Source organism: Peromyscus leucopus, chromosome 11 (genome assembly GCF_004664715.2).
Source record: "Peromyscus leucopus breed LL Stock chromosome 11, UCI_PerLeu_2.1, whole genome shotgun sequence".
Classification (NCBI taxonomy): Eukaryota; Metazoa; Chordata; class Mammalia; order Rodentia; family Cricetidae; genus Peromyscus; species Peromyscus leucopus.
The window spans coordinates 14,867,885-14,873,729 of NC_051072.1; positions in this window are offsets into that span (position 1 = coordinate 14,867,885).

Sequence of the window (5,845 nt, forward strand, 5' to 3'; positions counted from 1 at the left end):
TGATTTTACACTGAATTTTAACTTTTGTGTGTGTCCATCTGCTTCTTTTCAAACCAAAGTTTATATCTGTTGTCAATGGTCTCCTCCAGCATAGATCAAAGTCAGAATATGCAATATAGATTCCAAACACTAAGTCAAGATCTGAGGCAGAGAATCAAAGAGGCATTCCCCAGAGATTCCATTTGCTCATTTTTCCTTCTATGGTGAAGAACCAAAATGTTAAATTCCAAAGTCTAAGAAAAAGATTAACAGGAAATCAAATGGCAATAAATTTGATGTTTAGATTCTAATCGACTGTCAGTTTGCATTCAGTATTCCCATGTATTTCTAGCATTTAGTTACAGTGACATCCTTTTCTCTTTTATGTTGCTTTTTCTTTTCAAATAGGCTGTGTGCATTGAAAAAGTTACTCAAAGTATCATATTACATTATGATAACTCATGCTTTTGTTATTTGTTTATTATAATAGCAATATGTAAATTTCACATTTCAGATTTGAGAAAAAAAATCATAGATGGCTGAATGTCACCTGGTAGTAAGATGCACCAAAGAGTTGAGAGACTGAAAGTAAATTCTTATAAATGTAATTATTGAGAATTTTCAGGTGTAATGGATTTGTCCCTCTAATAAGCAGTGGCTCTTCATATGCAAATGATAATTATTATGTGGTTTTATTCAGGTGCATTCTTAGCTGCCTATGCTGTCTTGTATACATTTGGTTAAGGAGTTTGCTAGTGTCTGGAAATAGGGAAAAGCCAAAATTTTAATGATAAACAATGGATCTTAGTATGATACTTAAAGAAACATGGATTCAAATCAGACCAGGATTTTATACTTCTACTGTATATTCTCATTCATTTCTATACTGAATATTTTCCTGTTATCAATTTTAAATATAGAGTATTAATTTTTTATGCATTATTCTGTGATGAAATGCTAGTGACTGTCTTGTTATGTCATATATAAAATTTTGGCATAATCTTGTTTAACTTAAAACAGTAATCTCTGTAAATACTGTTATTATAAGTATTTAATTGTAGATGAAATACAAAATGGTCTTTTTAATAAAAATCTGGAGCCAGATATTGGGGTTAAAACTGAGAGATCAGAATAGCAGAAAGAAGCCAGCCATGTTCTTACCACTTGGAAATCCTCAGCCAAAGAGACCTACTTCCTGTATACCCACACCTCTAGGCCTTTCTCTTCTTGCATTTCATTTCCTCTCTGCCCAGCTACATCATTTCCTCTTCCTGTTCAGCTCTGTCACTTCCTGTCTGTCTGCACAGACCTCCAGACCTTTATGGTTAGTGCTGGGATTAAAGGTATGTACTACCTCATCTGGCTCTGTTCCCAGTGTGGCCTTGAACTCACAGAGATCCAGATAGATCTCTGCATTCTGAATGATAGGAGTAAAGGTGTGTGCTACCATTGCTTGACCCCTATGTTTACTATAGTGGTTATCTTTTTTCTCAGATCCCCCAATAAACTTTATCTGGGTACACAGATAAAATATAACCACATTTCCCCTTTTTGTCTAATATTAAAAAAAATAAAATTTACAAAAAACTATATATAATAACTACAATAAATATATACAGTATATACAAGCAATAAATATATCAACAATGTCTAGTCCATTTACATTTCACAAATTTAGCAAAAATATTCCATTATTTATCCTATTTTTATGAATCCAAAGAATTGTATCTAATTTACCTTCTATCCTAATTTGTATTATCAAACTATATTTTGATCTCTTTCAAGCTTACACACTTCATATTTCTTAGTGAGTTTCTTTTCTGAATTTCTTAACAAAGAAAATTATAATATAACTATCTAATTTTCAGTTCCCTCAGAGACCCAAGAAGGAAATAATATTACCCAGTAAAACAGGAAGTGCAAACAAGTGACTTCCAAAAAATATGAGTTATGATAGAAACAGCTGGCTTCCTGGACAGTCACTTGAGGTTTCTCTGCAATGTTGGGGTATCATCTTCAGCTAACAGGCTTAGCATATCTGACAGACTCCTCTGTGAAACAGGATTTTCTGAAGAGCCTCCCTGCCTTGTCTTGGCAAGGATCAGCAGTTCTTTATTTTGTGTCCTGCTTGTCCATTTTGGACAGCATACTGTCAGAAGTCAATGCAAGGGCACTTTCTTGCCCAGTGATTAACTTTTGCCACAATGAAAGTAAATTCCATATGAAGATTTCTTGGCCCATGGTCAGGACAAATCTCTCACCCACAGTCCCACAGACACATATAAAATAATCATTCAGAGGCTAAATATTAATCACCAATTGCATGGCCTATAGCAAACTTGTTACCTAGCTCTTATATCTTAAATTAACCCTTAATCTATGTTTTGCCACATGTTCCATGACTTACTGATCTGCTGGCATGTTGTTTCTTTGGTGGCAGGCTGGCATCTCTCTGCCTCTTCTTTCTTTTCCTATCTATCTGCTTAGATTTCCACCTACCTCTAAGCTGTCTTTCCATAGGCCAATGCAGCTTTATTTATCAACCAATCAGAGCAACACATATTCACAGCATACAGAAAGACATCCCACAGCATTTAATGATATCATATATTTATACTTCTTTATCTATAATCTATGAAAAGAACCAAGAATTTTATCAATCATTAACCCCATCAGTTCTACAAGATATATGGTTTACTTTACATCTAGTATCCACTTCTGAGTGAATACATATCATGTTTGTCTTCCTGACTCTGTATAACCTCACTCAGAATGGTATTTTCTAGTTCCATCAATTTGGCTGCAAATTTTGTGATGTCAATTTTTTTCTGAGTATTAAATTGTGTATATGTATCACATTTGCTTTCTCCATTCTTTAGTTGAGGGGCATCTAGGTTGCTTCCAGGTTCTGAACGTTAAGACTAATGCTGCTATGAACATACTTGAGTAAGTGTCCTTGTGGTATAATTGAGCAGCCCTTGGGTATACACACAAGAGTGGTATATCTGGGTCTTGAGGTAGATTGATTCCAATTTTCTCAGAATTTGCCATACTGATTTCCAAAGTGGCTATATGAGTTTGCACCCCCACCAACAGTGGAGGAGTATTCCCCTTGCTCCATATCCTCTCCAACATAAGCTGTCATTAGTGTTTTTTTTTTTTTATCTCAGCCATTCTGGCAGGTATAAGATGGTATCTCAGAGTCATTTGATTTGCATTTCCCTGGTGACTAAGGATGTTGAGCAATTCTTTAATGTCTCTTGGCTGTTTGAGATTCTTCTGTTGAGAATTATTTTTTCAGTTCTATAGTCCATTTTTTTTGTTTGAATTATAGCTAGTTTACAAGGAGGACACTAACAGGGATGCATGGATCACCCTGAGAACAGGAAATAGATGAGATCTCCTAGGTAAACCAGAGTAAGGGGGCAATGGAGGGTAGGGGATTGGGGATGAGAACATAAGGGAATGGGTTGGTTGAGCTGGAACAGGGACAGAGTGGGAGAGCAATGAAAGAGATATCTTGATTGAGGGAGACAACATGGGGATAAGGAGAAACCTGGTGTTAGGGAAGTTCCTACGAATCCACAAGGAAGACCCCAGATTAGACTACTAGCAATAGTGGAAAGGGTGCCTGAGCTGGCTTACCCCAGTAATCAGATTGGTGAATACCCTAACTCTCATAATAAAGCCTTCATCCAGTACTGATGGAAACAGATGCAAAGATCTACATCAAGGCACCAGGCTGAGTTCTAGGAGTTCAGTCAAAGAGAGAGAAGAGGGAGTTTATGAGGAAGTTGCATCAAGATTATGATGGTTCCAAAAACCTACAGTGGCAACAGAACTAAGCTAGTGGGAACTCATGAAATTTAGTCCAACACCTGTGGAGCCTACATGGGACTGGACTGGGCCCTCTGGATAAGTGAGACAGTTGTATAGGTTGAGCTTAAGGAGCCCCCTAACAGTAGGCTCAAGATCTGTCTTTGGTGCATAAATTGGCTTTTGGAGCCCATTACCTATGGTACATAGCTTTGATGCAGGGAGTGGAGCTTGAATCTGTCTCGGCTGAATGGTTTGTATTGGCTGACTATGCCTGAGCATATGGCCTGCTTGAGAATGTAGTTGACATAACAATTGTCATTTCATTGACAAAACTGATTTTTCCTCTCTTCGAAACCATCAATTGCAAATAATTTCTTGGCTAGAGGTAGGATATGCCTCCCACCTTTACTCCTTATTGCAATTTGGTCTGCATGATCTCTTTCAGAAATTTAAAGATGCTGCCACACTCTCTGTGATTTCATTTGTCTTCTTTCGATGCTCTTTCTGGAAAACACTGTCCTTGATATCACCTACCACCTCTGGCTCTTCCAGTCTTCCTGCCCCCTCTTCTGCATAGATCCCTGAGCATCTGAGGGAAGGGGTTGATATAAATATCACAATTAGGGTTGAACAGTATGCAAATACCATACTTCTTTTTAAGATGTTGGCCAACAGGGTCTCAGAGACACTCCCTAGGTATAAGGGCTTTTACAATGCTTTTGATTACCACCACAAGTGGTAAGAATGCTGTGGTGGTATTGTGTTCCCCAAAATATTGTGCATGCTAATAAACTTATCTGGGCTCAGAGAAAAGAACAGCCACAATATTAAACATACAGGATAGGCAGTAGTAGCATATGCCTTTAATCCTAGCATTCCAGAGGCAGAGATCTACCTGGATCTCTGTGTGTTCAAGGATATAGCCAAGCATGGTACTCACACCTTTAATCCCAGAAAGTGAGCCTTTAATCCCAGGGAGTGATGGCAGAAAGCACAAAGGTATATAAGGTGTGAAGACCAGAAACTATAAGCTTTTAGATGGTTAAGCTTTTAGGCTTTGAGCAGCACAGTTCAGCTGAGATACATCTGCATAAGGACTCCAAGGCTTCCAGTTTGAGGAAACAGGATCAGCTGAGGATCTGGCGAGGTGAGGTAGCTGTGGCTTGTTCTGCCTCTCTGATCTTCCAGCATTCACCACAATAACTGGCCTCAAGTTTGATTTTATTAATAAGACTCTTTAAGATTCATGCTACAGAATGTGGCTAGCTTCTTTCTGTTTCTCTGGTCTCTCAGTTTCTACCAATATCTAGCTCCAGTTTTTTTTATTAATAAGACCATTTAACAATTCATCTTGGGCTGGGTGGTGGTGGCACACGCCTTTAATCCCAGCACTTGGGAGGCAGAGGCAAGCTAATCTTTGTGAGTTCAAGGCCAGCCTGGGCTACAGAGTGAGTTCCAGGAAAGGTGTAAAGCTACACAGAGAAACCCTGTCTCAAAAAACCAAAAAAGCAAGCAAGCAAGCAAGCAAACAAACAAACAATTCATCTTACATGTGATGCCCTAATGTTTTTGGCACAAATTCCTAGAAAAAGCTCCTTGCTTGTAACCTTACAGGTCCCCAACTCAGACTTCAGCTGCATGGCTCAGGTCCAAACTACACTTGGCCAGAGTTTCCACCACATGTAAGCTAGAGTCTCTTTGGTTTCTTCTCTCGTGGTGGGTTGTGGGCTCTCTCTGGATTCCTATCTCAGATTTCTACTGTTCTACACAGTCAGCAGACTTGGTGAGTCAATTAAGATATCTTAAAGGGATGGATTAGTTAAAAGAGAATATTTTTTCCTACATTAAATAATGGGAAACCTTTTTACAATGGTGGGAATTTGGTCTCTGTTCGATGACACATTAGGCAGTCTGAAATTAAAACAATTAAATGAGAGGATAATTAATGTTAATGGAATTTACATAATGTCAATTAGGAATATTATTTCTTTCACCATTTTTATTTTAGCATTGAAAAGGTTGATTAATTTGAATGCCAAGGTAAAAG